Genomic DNA, 18,934 nt, shown 5'->3' with positions numbered 1-18,934 from the left:
TCTCTCTCTCTCTCTCTCTCTCTCTCTCTCTCTCTCCCTCTCCCTCTCCCTCTCCCTCTCCCTCCCCCCCTCTCTCTGTGTAAAACTGTTTAGATTTAACACTTTGCTTGACTGCTGTATCAATTTTTTGTATTGTGTTTTCTATGCCTGAAATTCTCTTTTCTGTATCTTGTGTTCTGTTGATGATGCTTGCATGTGTAATTCCTATTCTCTTCCCCAGGATTTCCTCTTTTTGTATTTTCTTGTTTCTCTTTCCTTTATATATCTTGAACAGTCTTATTTATTTCCTTCCCCTATTTGAATGTATTTTCTTTATTTCTATAAGGGATTTATTCATTTCTTTTTTAAAGGACTCTTTCACCTTCATAAGATTTTTTTACTGAATATTTTCTTCATTTACATTTCAAATGTTATCCTCTTTACTGGTTTTTGCCTCACTGAAACACCCTATCTTATTATACACTCTACCCTTGCTTCTATGTGGGTGTTCCTCTACCCATACACCCATTCTTGCATCCCTGCCCTTGATTCCTCTACACTGGGGAATCTATAGATCTTTCATATGACCAAGTACCTCTCCTCCCATTCATGCATGACAAAATGATCTTCTGCTATATATGCAGCTGAACCCATGTGTACTCTTTAGTTGATGGCTTAGTCCCTGGGAGCTCTGGGGGAATTGGTTGGTTCATATTTTTGTTCCTCCTATGGGGCTGCAAGCCCCTTCAGCTCCTTCAGCCCTTTCTCTAGCTCTTCCATTGGGAACCCACACTCAGTCCAATGGACAGCTGTGAGTATCCACTTCTGTATTTGTCAGGCACTGGCAAAACCTCTCAGGAGACAGCTGTATCAGGCTACAGTCAGGAAGTACATGTTGGCATCCACAATAGTGTCTGGTTTGGGAATTATATATGGGATGAATGCCCAAGTGGGACAGTATCTGCATGGCCTTTACTTCAGAATCTGCTCTACACTTTATCTCCATATTTGCTCCTGTGAGTATTTTGTTCTCCTTCTAATAAAGACCAAAGCACCAACACTTTTGATCTTCTGTCTTCATGAGCTTCATGTGGTCTGTGAATTGCATCTTGGTTATTTGGAGCTTTTGTGCTAATATCCAATTATCAGTGAGTTCATACCATGTGTGTTCTTTTCTGGTTCGGTGACTTCAATTAGGATGACTGGTGGTCAGCATGTAGAAAAATGCATATTGACCCATTCTTATCTCCTTGTACAAAGCTCAAATCCAAGTGGATCATGGACCTCAACATAAAACCAGAGACACTGAAACTTATAGATGAGAAAGTGGGGAAGAATCTCGAACACATGGACACAGGGGAAAAATTCCTGAACAGAACACCAATATCTTATGCTCTAAGATCAAGAATCAAAAATAGGTCCTCATAAAATTGCAAAGCTTCTGTAAGGCAAAGGACACTATCAGTAGGACAAAAGGCAAGCAACTGATTGAGAAAAGATCTTTACTAATCCTACATCCAATAGAGGGCTAATATCCAACATATACAAGAACTCAAGAAGGTAGACTCCCAAGAAACAAACAACCTTATTTTAAAAATTGGGTACAAAGTTAAACAAAGAATTTTCAACTGAGGAATATCAAATGGCCGAGAAACACCTAAAAAATGTTCAAAATCCTTAGTCATCAGAGAAATGCAACTCAAAACAATCTTGAGATTCCACCTCACACCACTCAGAATGGCTAAGATAAAAAACTCAGGTGATAGCAGATGATGGCAAGGATGTGGCAACCATTGTGAAAATCAATCTGGCGGTTCCTCAGAAAATTGGACATAATACTACCTGAGGACCCAGCGACACCACGGCTGGGCTTTAGGTGCTTATCAGCCATTCTGTACTGCTCGGGTGAGAATTCCTTGTTTAGCTCTGTATCCTATTTTTAATAGGGTTATTTGGTTCTCTGGAGTCTAACTTCTTGAGTTCTTTGAATATATTGGATATTAGTCTGATACAGGATGTAGGGTTGGTAATGATCTTTTTCCCAATCTGTTGCTTGCCATGTTGTCCTACTGAGAGTGTCTTTTACCTTGCAGAAGCTTTGCAATTTTATGAGGTCCCACTTGTCAATTCTTTATATTAGAGCATAAGCTATTGATGATCTATTCAGGAAATTTACCCCTATGCCCATGTATTCAAGGCTCTTCTCCCACTTTCTTTCTATTAGTTTCAGTGTATATGGTTTTATGTGGAGGTTGTTGATATACTTGGACTTGAGCTTTGTACAAGGAGATAAGAATGGATCAATTTACATTCTTCTACATGCTAACTGACAGTTGAGCCAACACCATTTGTTGATAATGCTGTTTGTTTTTCCCCACTGGATGGTTTTAACTCCTTTGTCAAAGATCAAGTGACCACAGCTGTGTGGATTAATTTTCTGGTCTTCAATTCTATTCCGTTTATCTACCTGCCTGTCACTGTACCGATACCATGCAGCTTTAATCACAATTGCTCTCTAGTACAGCTTGATGCCAGGGATGGTGATTCCACCAGAAGTTCTTTCATTGTTGAAAATAGTTTTTGCTATCCTAGGTTTTTTGTTATTCCAGATGAATTTGCAAATTGCTCTTTCTAACTCTGTGAAGAATTGAGTTGGAATTTTGGTGGGGATTGCATTGAATCTGTGATTGCTTTCAGCAAAATGGCCACTTTTACTATATTAATCCTGAGTATGGGAAAACTTTCCATCTTCTGAGATCTTCTTCACTTTCTTTCTTCAGAGACTTGAAGGTCTTGTCATACACTTCTTTGGTTAGAGTTACACTAAGATACTTTATATTGTTTGTGACTATTGTGAAGGATGCCATTTCCCTAATTTCTTTCTCAGCATGTTTATCCTTTGTGTATAGAAAGGCTACTGATTTGTTTTTGTTAATTTTATATCTGGCCACTTTGTTGAAGTTGTTTATCAGCTTTAGGAGTTCTCTGGTGGAGTTTTTTGAGTCATTCAAGTATATTATCATATCATCTGAAAATAGTGGTATTTTGATTTCTTCCTTTCTAATTTGTATCCCTTTAACCTCCTTTTTGTCTAATTGCTCTAGCTACAACTTCAAGTACTATATACCATAGATAGGGACAGAGTAGGCAGCCTTGTCTAGTCCCTGATTTTAGTGAGATTACTTCAAGTTTCTCTCCATTTAGTTTAATGTTGGCTACTGATTTGTTGTATATTGCTTTTACTATGTTTATGTATGGGCCTTGAATTCCTGATCTTTTTTTTTTTTTTTTGAGTTTGTTCATGTAGTGGATCATGTTGATAGATTTCCATATATTGAAACATCCATGCTTCCCTGGGATGAAGCCTATTTGATCATGATGTATGATCATTTTGATGTATTTTTGGATTTGGTTTGAGAGAATTTTATTGAGTATTTTTGCATTGATATTTATAAGGGAAATTGGTCTGAAATTATCTTTCTTTGCTGGGTCTTTATGTGATTTAGGTATCAGAGTAATTTTGGCTTCATAGAATGAATTGAGTAGAGTTCTTTCTGTTTCTATTTTGTGGAATAGTTTGAAGAGAATTGGGATTAGGTCTTCTTTAAAGATCTGATAGAACTCTGCACTAAACCCATTTGGTCCTGGGCATTTTTTGCTTGGGAGACTATACATGAGTGCTTCTATTTCTTTAGGGAATATGGGACTGTTTAGATCATTAATCTGATCCTGATTTAACTTTGGTATCTGGTATCTGTCTAGAAAATTGTCCATTTCATCCAGGTTTTCCAGATTTGTTGAGTATAGCCTTTTCTAGTAGGACCTGATGATGTTTTGAATTTCCTCAGGTTCTGTTTTTATGTCGCCCTTTTCGTTTCTGATTTTATTAATTTGGATACTGTCTCTGTGCCCTCTAATCAGTCTGGCTAAGGGTTTATCTATGTTGTTGATTTTCCCAAAGAACCAGTTCATGGTTTTGTTGATTCTTTTTATAGTTCTTTTTTTTTCCTACTTGTTTTATTTCAGCCCTATGTTTGATTATTTCCTGCTGTTTACTCTTGGGTATATTTGCTTCTTTTGTTTTTTTCCTAGACCTTTCAGAGGTGCTGTTAAACTCCTAGTGTATGCTCTCTCCAGTTTTGTTTTGTTTTCTTTTAATTTTTGGAGTCACTCGGAGCTATGAGTTTTCCTCTTAGCACTGCTTTCATTGTGTCCTATCAGTTTTGGTATGTTTTACCTTAATTTTCATTAAATTCTAAAAAGTCTTTAATTTCTTTATTTCTTCCTTATCATTGAGTAGAGCACTGCTCATCTTCTATGTGTATATGGGCTTTCTGTTGGTTTTATTGCTTTTGAAGACCAGTCTTAATCTGTAATGATCTGATAGCAGGTATGGGATTATTTCAATCTTCTTATATCTGTTGAGGTCTGATTTGTAACCTATTATATGGTCAGTTTTGAAGAAGGTACCATGAAGTGTTAAGAAGAAGCTATACTCTTTTGAATTAAGATGAAATGTTCGACAGATATCTGTAAAATCTATTTGGTCCTTAACTTCGGTTAATATCTCTGTGTCTCTGTTTAGTGTATTTTTTCCTGATCTGTCCATTGATGAGAGTGGGGTGTTGAAGTCCCCTGAAATTATTTTGTGAGATGGAATGTGTGCTTTGAGCTTTAGTAAAGTTTCTTTTATGAATGTAGGTGCCCTTGCATTTGGAGCATAGATGTTCAGAATTAAGAGTTCTTCTTGGTATATTTTTCCTTTGATGAGCATGAATTGTCCTTCCTTATCTCTTTTGATGACTTTTGGTTGAAAATTGGTTTTATCCAATATTAGAATGGCTGCTCCAGCTTGTTTCTTTGAACCATTTGCTTGGAAAATTGTTTTTCAGCCCTTTACTCTGAGGTAGTGTTTGTCTTTGACACTGAGGTATGTTTCCTGTATGCAGCAAAATGCTAGGTCCTGTTTATATATCCAGTCTTTTAGACTATGTCTTATTATTGGGGAATTGAGTCCATTCATGTTATGAGATATTAAGGAATAGTGATTGTTGCTTCCTGTTATTCTTGATTTTAGTTTTATATTTGTGTGGTTATCTTCTTTTGGGTTTCTTGAAAGAAGATTACTTCTTTGCTTTTTCTAGGGTACAGTTTCCCTCTTTGTGTTGATGTTTTCCATCTACTATCCTTTGTAGAGTTGGCTTTGTGGAAAGATACTGTGTAAATTTTGTTTTTTCATAGAATATCTTTGTTTCTCTATCTATGGTAATTGAGAGTTATGCTGTATATAGTAATGTGGGCTGGCATTTGTGTTCTCTTAGGGTATGCATGAGATCAGCTCAGGATCTTTTAGCCTTCATACTCTCTGGTAAGAAGTCTAGTGAAATTCTGATAGGTCTGCCTTTATATGTTACTTGACCTTTTTCCCTTACTGCTTTTAATATTCTGTCTTTGTTTATTACATTTGGTGTTTTGATTATTATGGGATGGAAGGAATTTCTTTTCTGGTCCAATCTATTTTGAGTTCTGTGGGCTTCTTGTATGTTCATGGACATCTCTTTCTTTAGGTTAGGGAAGTTTTCTTCTATAATTTTGTTGAAGATATTTACTGCCCCTTTAAGTTGGGAATCTTCACTCTCTTCTATACATATTATCCTTAGGTTTGGTCTTCTCATTTCTTGGATTTCCTGGATGTTTTGGGTTTTTGCATTTTGCCTTTTCTTTGACTATTATATCAATATTTTCTATGGTATCTTTTGCACATGAGATTCTCTCTTCTGTCTTTTGGATTCTATTGGTGATGCTTGCATCTATGATTCCTGATCTCTTTCCTAGGTTTTTTTATCTCCAGTTTGTCTCCCTTTGTGATTTTTTCTTGTTTCTATTTCCATTTTAGATCCTGGATGATTTTGTTCAGTCCTTTCACCTGTTTGTGTTTACCTGTAATTCTTTAAGGAATTTTTGTGCTTCTTCTTTAAGACCTTCTACCTGTTTACCTGTGCTCTCTTGTATTTCTTTAAGGCAGTTATTTATGTCCCTCTTAAATTCCTCTATCATCATCATGAGGTGTGGTTTTGAAACAGAGTCTTACTTTTCAGAGTGTGCTGAGGTAACCAGGGTTCACTGTGGTGGAAAAAACTGGGTTCTTATGATGCCAAGTAGCCTTGGTTTCTGTTGCTTATGCTCTTGTGCTTGCTTTTTGCCCTCTGGTTATCTCTGTTGTTAGCTGGCCTTTCTGTCTCTGTGTGTGGCTTCTCTGTCCTGCAAATCTGTGTGTCAGTACTCCTGGGAGACCAGTAAGTCCGAGAGGAATTTAGGTATGGAGAGCTATGGTACAGGGTCAGCTCTGGTTTGCAGACAGAGACCAGAATGATTCTGTTCCCAGCTGATCCTAGGTTCCTATGTCCTAGTGGCACTGGGAAGGTCCCTCTTAGGCTAGGAATTTGAAGAGAAGTGGTGGTCTTACCTGTGCTCACAGGTGTGTAGGCACTCCTGCGAGACCAGCTTTCTCCTGGCTGTATTTGTGTATGTAGCTCTGTAGCACAGGATCAACTCTGGGTGCAGATGGAAGCCAGAAGACTCCTGTCCCAGGCAGCCCCTTTGTTTCTCTGTCCTGAGGGTTCTGGGCGGGTTCCTCTGAGCAGCAGAGGTGGTCCTACGTGCATTCACAGGCCTGTCTGCACTTAAGGTCATTTTTTCTTGTTGCTTCAGCTTTGTTAGTACAGAGCTTCCTGTGGTAGGATAGCTGGACCCTGGTGGTAACATATTTCTCTGGCTCTTGCTCATTTTGTTTTTATGCTGGTCCATAGTCATCTGGTTGTCTCTGGTCCTAGCAGGGCTCCAAGAATGCAGGCAGAGTTGTGGCAGTAAAATGGAATGTATGGGACAGGGTGTAATTTGCATTTGCAGGGTATGGCTTGAGGGGACCTGGCCAGCAAGTAACCTGGGGGCAACATTTTACATTGTTATCTGAGCTTCTTATAGACCTCTGTAGGCCATGTGTGCTTGTCCCTGGTGATAGGATGTATTCAGAAATAAAGGCAGAAATATGGGTCTGAAAATGGAGAGCTTAGGAGAAAGGGGGCAGCTCACTGCTGCTGGGCTTGCCCTATGAGGACCCAAAAGGCAGCAGATTATTAGTGAGACTGTCTCATCTGGACATTCCTGGTGCCAGCAGGGTTCTAGGCATGCAGGCAGAACTGTGGGCCAGAAAATGGAGTGCAGGTGTCAGGGTGCAGCTCATCACTGCTGAAGGTGTTTACCTCAATGGACCTAGTAGGCAGGAAATTGCAAGTAGAAAGGTATTACCTGGATGTGCCTGGTGTTGACAGCCTTCCAGGAATGCAGACAAAGCCTGATTGTCCATAGTGTTGTCAGGCCTTAAAAATTCAGCCAGAGCTCAAGCTGGCTCTTATGTAACTTCCATACTTGTTTGTGGATGAGCCTGGTGCTGTTCTTGTGAAAAAATCCCCTAATGAATAAAGGAATCAATCACTGGGTAAGTAGGAGGGACTTCCAGGTTGGACAGAGGAAGAGAGGAAGCAGGAGAGAGTTAGGTCTGTTTGGACAGGGATAGCATGAGTACAAAATGTTGTTATGAGTGCCTCCTAGTTTCAATGCCAGATCCATCAGGATTTGCCACTGGAGGATTTAGATTTGATAAGGTTTACAAGATTTGGGTTTTAGTTGTTGTGTGCAGCAATTGAGTTACCATCATTTTTTAACTAAGTTTGTGTTGTGTTTTCCTTCATGTGGCAGCTCCTCCTGGTTCAAGAGAGAAAGGTACTGCAGCAAAGCATGGTTTTGCCTGAGGTGTAGCACAAAGGCTGTGGGGAAAATTTGAAGCACAGGAACTTAGTGAGCTGGGTAGAGACATTTTGGGAACTCTGGGCCACAGAGTCTCTATGAGATAAGAAAAGGTCTGCCATAGTCAGCCAGTGCCTGGCCAGCCAGCCCGCCTGGGCAGAGAGTTGCTGGCACAAGTGCAGGAATGTGATAGTTCTTTTACCATTTCCCACAGTACATACCATATGTCATGCTCAATGTTTTATGTTAATTAATTTATGTATTTGCTTGCTTGTTTGGTGTGTGTGTGTGTGTGTGTGTGTGTGTGTGTGTGTGTGTGTGTGTAAAAGAGTGCATATGCTCCAGGGCAAGCTTGTGGAAGTTAGTGAGTGTCAGTTAGTTATTTCTATATTTTGGATTCCAGGGAATCAAATTCTGACAATCACACTTAATCACAAGTTTCCTTAAACCCTGAGTCATTTTCTAAGTCTCTTGCCCCTTTTCTGAAGCATTTATTGGACTTAGTGTTGGGCACTGAGCCAGATACATTCATTGTAAAATTCAATAACATGGTCCCAGTCTACAGGGTCCTTATAGTCTAAGAGGAAATCAACACCAAAGGACTATCACACTACAGCATGCTAGTAAGTGAGATAGAGAGCAGGTCCTGGCAGAGATGAACCATAACTGGGGTCCAAAACACACCATGGATCTGATCCAGAACAGGCAGTTATATTGAATTTTGGGGGAACTGGCATTCTAGAAAATAACAAGCTCTTCAGGTGTTATAGAATGAAGGGAAGGAAGGACTTTGAAAAAAAAAAGGAGGCTAAAGTCAGTTGGGACAAATTTCAGATGGGCTTTAATGCTAAGTCCTTGAAGATTTCTGTTTTCATGAAGCTGATAGACAGATAATTATGTTGATGCTGTTATTCTTTGGTAAAGATGTCTAACACTCAATGTCCTATTCAACAATCTACTTGAACACAGGTACAGTGAAAATGACAGATAGATATGAGAACAAAAGTAAGCAAAATATCCAGAATATGGTTATTAGTGAGAAAAAAGACCAGACATGAGTCTAATTTCCTGCTCAACCGCTTCTCTTCTGATTGATTCTACTCATGTTTAATTCATACCTCAAACTAGAGAAGTACAGTTTAGAATTTTTTATATATATGTATGTCTATATGTGTGGTTTTGTGTGTGGTAAATACTCAACATAAACTCATCAAAGAATGTATATATATATATATATATATATATATATATATATATATANATACATATACATATACATATACATATACATATACATATACATATACATATACATATACATATACATATACATATACATATACATATACATATACATGTGTGTGTGTGTGTATGTGTGTGTATTATTTTGTTGTAAGCAAGGTAATATTTTCCAAATTCACTATAAGATCAATGAAGTGGTTTACTTGTTGTTCCTATTCCTATCTCTTCAAATTAGCACTCCCACCCAGTCACTTACTCTATTCTCTATCTGGATTTTTTTCCTGCAACATTTTATTACACCTGAAGTTAAACCTTAGAATTATTTGTTCACCCACTTCTTTACTGTCTCTTACCAGTATATTAGATCTATAGGGTTAAAGGCTTGTCTTTTGTCTAGTTTGTCAATGCTAAGATTAAAACTCATTACAAGTATTAAGTACTCAGCAAAAACTCACACTCATCAAGTGAGTTACTTTGCCACATATGTGGTGTTTCCCTAACATTCTTTTCAATGCAAGGAAATATATTCTACAAAGTTGTTTTTCTTTCAATGTCAAAAACATAGTCAGTAGTAAAATCCAGGAGTTTTGAGTTCTATTTGACTCTTCACTGTAGTGAGAAGCAATGTTTTCTGTTTGGTAGGCATACTTTCTTTCCTATTTTATGTATCCTCAGTACACTGAAACATTTATCTCTTACTGGACAAATGAGTGAATATATTAAACATATCTCACTTTCAATAATGAAGGTAACTAGATAATTTTAATTCTAATGTTAGCTGCTTCAATTATAAAAACAATGTAGCCTTTTCTTCAATATAAATTATGCCAGAATACATGGCTTATCTCTTTCACTTCTTCAGTAAAGAAGTATTGCTGCTGTGAAAATTTGCAGTATTTTATGAGTAGACAGAAATTTGGAATGGAATATGTTCAATTAGTCATAAGTATAACATAATTTATCTATGATCCTCTAATGTCCTGAAGTCATGCTGGAATAAGGACTCTGACAAGTAATACTTCAAATCTCAACAAACAATTTCATTCAGCTTCTTAGTGTCCAAATGGTCACAATCATTTCTAACATAAGAGTTTTCTGTCACTTTCAATTTCAAGTTAAAATATTACTATAAGGTTTTACCGAAAAATATTGCCCCGCAATACTTGAAGGTTTTTTTTGTTGTTGTTGTTTTTTGTTTGTTTTGTTTTCCAAGACAGGGTTTCTCTGTGTAGCCCTGGCTGTCCTGGAACTCACTGTAGACCAGGCTGGCCTCGAACTCAGAAATCTGCCTGTCTCTGCCTCCAAAGTGCTGGGATTAAAGGCATGTGCCACCACTGCCCGGTGAGTATTTCTATTTTCAAATAAATCCCTATAATAATGCATAAGGATTTTACACATGCTCTTCAGGTTTTCATTTGTTTGTGCACTGTATGAAGTGCAGCACTCTTAGTCACACTTGCTACATTTGATAGTGAACTTGTTTCAATTTACCAATTTATCATTCTTTTTCAGTAAGTTGCCTCTCAGAAGAAAAACAATAGGCAATGCACATTGGGATCAAGAGCCCCTGATTTGAATTCTTCAAAGAATTTTTTTAAATTTGTTTTTCCTCAATTACATTTTCAATGCTATCCCAAAAGCCCCCCATACCCTTCCCCCCACTTCCCTACCCACCCATTCCCATTTTTTGGCCCTGGCGTTCCCCTGTACTGGGGCGTATAAAGTTTGTGTGTCCAATGGGCCTCTCTTTCCAGTGATGGCCGACTAGGTCATCTTTTGATACATATGCAGCTAGAGTCAAGAGCTCCGGGGTACTGGTTAGTTCATAATATTGTTGCACCTACAGGGTTGCAGATCTCTTTAGCTCCTTGGATACTTATGATAATCCATATGTTTACAAAGCACATCACTCCACTCCCACCACTGTGAGTGGAATGTGCTTCTCTCATTTATTCTTACAGATCTGGGACACAAATTGCTTCCAGTCAGTGGATTCTTAGTGGACGGAATTAAGACCAAAACTTGAAATATATTTGTCCATTAGGATTTTCTTTGGAAAGACACCATTGCATACACATTGGACTCTTTGGTTGGTGGTTTAGTCCCTGGGAGGTCTGGGGGTACTGGTTAGTTTATATTATTATTCCTCCTATGGGCTGCAAAACCCTTCAGCTCCTTGGGTCTTTCTCCAGCACATCCATTAGGAACCCTGTGCTTAGTCCAATGGATGGCTGTGAGCATCCACTTCTTTATTTGTCAGGCACTGGCAGGGCCTCTCAGGAGACAGCCATATCAGGCTCTTGTCAGCAAACACTTGTTGACATCCACAATAATGTCTGTTTGGTGTTTGTATATGAAATGGATCCGCAGGTGGGGCAGTCTCTGGATTATCATCCCTTCAGTCTCTGCACCACACTGTGCTTCTGTAACTCCTTCCATGGGTATTTTGTTCCACCATCAAAGAAGGATCAAAGTATCCAAACTTTGGTCTTACATCTTCTTGATTTTCATGTGGTTTGTGAATTTTATCTTGGGAATTCTGAGCTTCTGGGCTAATATCCACTTATCACTGAGTGGATAACATATGTGTTCTTTTGTGATTGGGTTACCTCACTCAGGATGATATCCTCCAGATCTATCCATTTGCCTAATAATTTCATACATTAATTGTTTTTATTAGCTGAGTAGTACTCCATTGTATAAATGTACCACATATTCTGTATCCATTCCTCTATTGAGGGACATCTGGGTTCTATCTATCTTCTGGATATTATAAATAAGGCTACTATCAACATAATGGAGCATGTGTCCTTATTAAATGTTGGAACATCTTCTGGCTATATGCCCATGAGTGGTATTGCTGGATTTTCCAGTAGTACTATGTCCCCTTTTCTGAGGAACTGCCAGACTGATTTCCAGAGTGGCTGTACCAGCTTGCAATTCCACCAGCAATAGAGAAGTGTTCCTCTTCCTCCACATCCTCACCTGAGGATCTGCTATCACCTGAGTTTTTGCTCTTAGCCATTCTGACTGGTGTGAGGTGGAATCTCAGGGATTTTCATTTCTCTGATGAGGAAAGATGTGGAACATTTCTTTAGCTGCTTCTCATCCATTAGGTATTCCTCAGTTGAGAATTCTTTGTTTAGCTCTGTACCCCATTTTTTTAAACAGGGTTATTTGTTTCTCTGGCATCTAACTTCTTCAGTTCTATGTATATATTGGATATTAGCCTTCTATTGGATGTAGGATTGCTAAAGATCTTTTCCCAATCTGTTGGTATCCTTTTTGTCATATTGACAGTGTCCTCTGCCTTACAGAAGCTTAGCAATTTTATGAGGTCTCATTTGTCAATTCTTAGAGCATAAGCTATTTGTGATCTGTTCAGGGGCTTTTACCCTTTGCCTTGTTATTTGAGGCTCTTCCCCACTTTCTTTTCTATTAGTTTCAGTGTCTATGATTTTATGTAGAGGTCCTTGAACCACTTGGACTTGAATTTTGTACAAGGAGATAAAAATGGATCAATTTACATTTTTCTACATGCTAACTTCCAGTTGAGCCATCACCATTTGTTGAAAATGCTGTCTCCCCCCACACACACCCCACCCTCACTGGATGGATTTAGCTCCTTTGCAAAGATCAAGTGACCACAACTGTGTGGATTAATTTCCTGGTCTTCAATTCTATTCCATTAATCTGCCTGCCTGCCTCTGTACCAAGACGATGCAGTTTTTATCACAATTACTCTGTAGTATAGCTTGAGGACAGGGATGGTGATTCCACCCGAAGTTCTTTTATTTTGAGAATAGTTTTTACTATCCTAGGTTTTTTGTTATTCCAGATGAATTTGCAAAATGCCCTTTCTAACTCTGAAGAATTGAGATGGAATTTTGATGTGAAGTGCATTGAATCTGTAGATTGCTTTCGTTAAGATGGCCACTTTTACTATATTAATCCCACCAACCTAAAAGCATGGGAGATCTGTCCATCTTCTAAAATCTTCTTTGATTTCTTTCTTCAGTGACTTGAAGTTCTTATCATACAGATCTTTCACTTGCTTAGTTAGAGTCACACTAAGGTATTTTATATTATTTGTGACTATTGTGATGGGTGTTGTTTCCCTAATTTCTTTCTCAGCTGGTTTATAATCTGTGAAGAGGACCACAACTGATTTATTTGAGTTAATTTTATATCCAGCTAATTTGCTGAAGTTGTTTATCATGTTTAGGTGTTCTCCAATTTTTGGAGTCACTTACATATACTATCATATCATCTGCAAATAGTGATATTTTGCCTTCTTCCTTTCTAATTTGTATCCCTTTGATCTCCTTTTCTTATCTAATTTCTCTGGGTAGGACTTTAAGTACTATATTAATAAGTAGGGAGAGAGTAGGAAGCATTGTTTAGTCCCTGATATTAATAGAATTGCTTCAAGTTTCTGTCCATTTAGTTTGATGTTGGCTACAGGCTTACTGTTTATTGCAATGTTTAGGTATGAGCCTTGAATTTCTGATCTTTCCAAGACTTTTAACATGAAAGAATATTGAATTTTGTCAAATGCTTTTTCAGCATCTAATGAAATGATCATGGTTTTTTTTTCTTCGAGTTTGTTTATGTAGTGGATTTCATTGATGTATTTCCATATATTGAACCATCCCTGTATCCCTGGCATCTCTTTCTTTAGGTTAGGGAAATTTTCCTTTGTAATTTTGTTGAAGATATTTGCTGGCCCTTTAAGTTTGAAATCTTCACTCTCTGCTATACCTATTATCCTTAGGTTTGGTCTTCTCATTGTGCCAGGAATTTTCTGGATGTTTTGGATTAGATTCTTTTTGCATGTTGCATTTTCCTTGACTGTTGTGTCAATGTTGTCTATGGCATCTTCTGCACCTGAGATTCTCTCTTCTATCTCTTGTATTGTGTTGGTGATTCTTGTATCTATCCCTCCTGACTTTTTCCCTAAGTTTTCTATCTCCACAGTTCTCGCCCTTTGTGAGTTCTTTATTGTTTCTATTTCCATTTTTAGATCCTGGATTTTTTTCAATACCTTCACCACTTTGGTTGTGTTTTCTTGTAATTCTTTAACAGATTTCTTTGTTTTCTAAACAATCTTCTACCTGTTAAGCTGTTTTCTCCTTTATTTCTTTAACGAAGTTATTTATGTCCTTCCTAAAATTCTCTATCATCATCATGAGGTATGATTTTAAATCTGTATCTTGCTTTTCTGGTGTGTTGGGATATTCAAGACTTGCTATGGTGAGAGTACTGGGTTCTGATGATGCCAAGTAGTCTTGTTTTCTCTTGGTAAATTCCTTGCATTTTCCTCTCATCATCCAGTAATCTCTGGTGTTAGATGCTCTTGATGTCTCTGGCTGGAGCTTGTTCCTCTTATGGGTCTGTAAACCTGTGTCAACACTTCTGGGAGACCAGGTGTCTCCTGGCAAGACCAGTGCACAGAGGGCTGTGGAAGAGTCCCACCTCCTGGGTGCAGATGGAGGCAGGAAGGACCCTGTCCCATCTGCTCTGCTGCTTCTGTGGCCTGTGTGCTCCTGGTTGGTCCCACCTTAGACTTATTTGATTTTAAGATGGGGTCTTGCTATGTACCTAAGGCTAGCTTTGAACTAATAGTTAGTCTCTTGCCTCCACATCTTAAAGGTTTAGATTAAAAATATATGGCATCCCACTCAGCTTTATTTGAGTATTTTAAAAAGCCTTAGAGTTTTATATTCTTATGCAATTGACTAATCTTATAAATAACAAAACAGAACTTATTATTTAATGCAATCATTTCCCATGAGTAAATCCAAAAAGAAAGTAATAGACAAAGGACCTTTCTCACTATAATCAAACTAGGCTTAGTTGTCTTCCCTGGAACTATGTGTGTTTAATTGGCACAACAGAGAGAGTATACAAAGAAACCTAAATTTATCCATATTCCTGTAGTCATAGGACAGTTAAAATTACTGAGAACTTTTTCTGGGGTAATTTTGCTCTCTCACGTTTCCCTCCTCTATATAACTAAACCTTATCAGTTCCTGTAGCACCTTTTCTTTTTCAATCTTGCAAGTGAAAGATTCCTGATTTAGTTAGCATCATCTCAGAGCATAATTAAAGTGCCATTCTATTGTTATATAACCTAAGCTGATACAGGTGAAAAAGTTAAAGACTCCTAAGTATAGTTTAGTTGGTTTCCCCCTCAGGATTTTTCCTAGATACCACTAAGATTATAGTCACCATGCCCTGTGTATTTTTGAAAATCTTTTGTAAAAGATTATGACAAAAATCCCAAAGAAAGAGTATCCTGCAAAACAAGGACATTAGTATGACAGATGTGAGAGACAAAACTTTGAATGTGAAATACACACAAACTTTCTGAAAAGGGTACTATCCAATGAACATATCGAGTTCAAAGGGCATACAGAGTAGGAAGACAGCAATGCCAACCCCTCTTTCTTTGAATTCCTGCTCTTGAAGCCTGTGGAAGAAAAAGATGGAGAAGACAAAGGGAAGAAGAAGAGGAGGAGAAGGAGGAGCAGGAGGAATAGGAAGATGAAAGAATGGATGGAACTGACCAAAGTAAAGAATGTCAGAAGAGTATTCTAAAGAAAAAAAATCATTTCAACATAAAAGACAGGAGTGAATTGTTTCTCCATTGACTTTGCATTTTTATTTCCCTCCTTCAATTTGAACTTTAGATATTTCTTTCTTCTAATCACTGAACTAATTCAATATCCATCTATGTTCATTCTATCTCTAAACTTTTTGCAACTTGAAAATGTAGTAAGACAAAAAGAAACCCCGACAATATCTTCTTGCAAGTACTCTTGTAATGAGATTAAAAATGTAATGTGTATCAAAGGTTATGGTGTGGATGGTCACTCCTATAATGAGCAAGAATCCCACAGGAACCCAACCTAAATCAGGTCACTTTCAGCATAAAACATAATTTATTTTTCTAGTGAAACTTGAATGGACAAGGTAAAGTAGTCATAGAGAAGCTCTCATTAGGGTAGGAATATCAGCAAAGACAACAACAGTGCTGTGCAGCCCCACTATGCTGTACAGAGAGATAACTCAGAAGCCTCCATTTCAGAGGGATATGAGAAGAATGTACGACTCAATTACCCTTTCTAGAAGGTTAAGACTACACTGTGCATAAAATTCTCAGATAAAAGTAGCCTAGTATTATAGAGAGGCCCAAAGATATGCATTCATTACTCCTTTGGGTTAAAATTTTAAAAAGATAATGACTTAGAATGAGATTCCTACCCAAGAGGATTTTAAAACTATATTTTTATTAGTTCTTTGAGATTTCATACGTGTATTCAATGCATATTGATGACATTTGCTCCTCACTCTCTCTCTCCTAATTATAATCAAATCTATTCTCCCTCTTTCATCCTCTCCTAAATTCCTGTCCTTTTTAAAAATAGCCTATGGAATCTATTTGTCTTTTCCATTTAATCATAAATCTGGGGAAACTTTCTGGAACACGTGAAACTTACCAGAGTCCACATACTTAAAGGAAACTTACTCTATAGCAAAAAACATCGACTGCAAATATCTCTTCAGCTAGGGCTAGGGGCTCATGGTGCCTTTCCCTTCCATCTTTCTTCATGCTTCAGTGTTGACTGGCTTGATTTTATATAGTCTTATACAAGTGTTCGAAGTTGTCGTTGGCTTGTGAGTACAGCTGTCCTTTCACATCTGCATTTGCTGTTTCATCTGGTCCTTTCTTACCTGTAACAATTTTTTTCACTCCATTTTTACCAATGGTCCTGGGAATTTAGGAGATGTGTATAATTTTGATGTCACATTGGTGGCTGAGTATTCCACAGATATTTACTCTCTGCACTTTGAATAGTTGTAGCTATGCATTAATTGACTACTACCCATACCACAAAGAAATTTCTTCTCTGATGAGGTCTGAGAGCTATATTAATCTTCACTAACATAGATATATAGATATAAAGGGAAGTTTTTTCTTTTCTTTTTTTTTAAATTGGGTATTTATTTCATTTACATTTACAATGTTATCCCAAAAGTCCTCCACATGCTCCCCCACCCACTCCCCCACCCAGGGAAGTTTTATACTATATTTAGCAAACTAATAAACACATTTTCATCCATGGGATCTCTGAGATTTGAAGCCATAAGTTCTTGATTAAAACTCCCAATCATGGTATATATTTCTTCCATTATAGATGATCTTAAACCTAGTCAGAAATCAATTTGTTATTCCCCATAACATTCGTGGCACCATTGTAGCCATGAGCATGTTTTATCAAATTTGTTATTCTCAAATATAAGAGGGCTCACATATGGAAGATTGTTGATATTTTCCCGTAAACAGCCTACATAACACCACCTAATAATGTAACAGGGAGGAAGCTATATTTTCATTTCTAACTTAGATTCTCCATGTCTTGTGACCAAAATATATGGTATCTTCAACAATAATGTATTAGCATTAGATCTATTGGAAAACCAAGAGATATAAAAATATCTTATTTTTTGTAGAATCTCAGCGATCTTCTGACCAAAAGCCCAAGGGTAGTATTCCATATTTGGCATAGAACTTTTTTATTTGGCAACCTATGGTTTCTGGGGGGAGCATTATTGGAATTATCCTTCCCATAAGTTTTACGAGGGGTGGTTGGATAATAATAAAAATTCATTACCAGGTAATTTTCTCAAATGAAAGCAACCCAAGATTAATTATCAACCCAGAAATCAAAAGTTCCTTTTATAACAAGCTCCCCAAAATTGTTCTAAGGCAAGATTCTCATCTGGCAATCAAATGTCAGCTGGTAGAATTTTTATAAATTTTAAATACAAAAATTTATGTCAAGATGGTCCTGAAGATACAAGGAAAAGATGAACACTAGTAGAACACCAGATAGGGCCACAAATTCAGAAAAGACCATCTAAAATGAGACATTTCTTGGAAACAAATGTTGCCACTAAGTTCTCTATGCATTTCAGTGGGTATATAAAGACACTTGTAATATTCCTTAATCTATAAACCTTTTGTTGCTATTTCTATAATGAGTAAGCACATAAAATAAGTCAATGGGGAAATCACAGAACAGATGGAAACATCCTTGAGTTGTGTGTACCATTTGAGAAGTAGTGTTCTACTCAAGTCAGTCACAAAGTACTGACCTCAGCCTATCTTATTGAAAGGGATATCCAACATTAGATAAAGACTGTGCTGGCTAGTCTATATCAATCTGACACACAAATAGAGTTATCTGTACGGAGGAAACCTCAATTTGAGAAAATGCCTCAATAAGATCCTGCTGTAACTTGAAGAGGTCCTGAGTTCAATTCCCAGCAACCACACAGAAGCTAAACAAGACAATGCAGACGTGAGGATGGTTGAATCTCACTTAGAAGGGGGAATAAAATAGTCATAAGAGGTAGATATAGAGAGGGTACTTGGTGGGAAAGGGGATGGAGAGGGGAGTGGGGGATTTAGGAACAGATGTGAGGAGTAGGAGGGATGACCAGATGGCCATGAGATTGAATGGAAATCTGTAACAGTCCCTGACACTATTAATGATACTTTGTTATGCTTGCAGACAAGAGTCTAGAATGACTGTCCTCTGCACCTAGTATCCGACTCAGACAGATACAGTCACCCATTTTTTACTAGGTATTTTCCTCATTTACATTTTCAATGCTATCCCAAAAGTCCCCCATACCCACCTCCCCAATCCCCTGCCCACCTACTCCCCCTTTTTGGCCCTGGTGTTCCCCTGTACTGGGGCATATAAAGTTTGCAAGTCCAATGGGCCTCTCTTTGCAGTGATGGCCGACTAGGCCATCTTTTAATACATATGCAGCTAGAGACAAGAGCTCCGGGGTACTGGTTAGTTCATATTGTTGTTCCACCTATAGGGTTGCA

Source organism: Mus caroli, chromosome 2 (assembly GCF_900094665.2).
Source record: "Mus caroli chromosome 2, CAROLI_EIJ_v1.1, whole genome shotgun sequence".
NCBI lineage: Eukaryota > Metazoa > Chordata > Mammalia > Rodentia > Muridae > Mus > Mus caroli.
Note: the sequence above shows the minus strand (reverse complement) of the source record.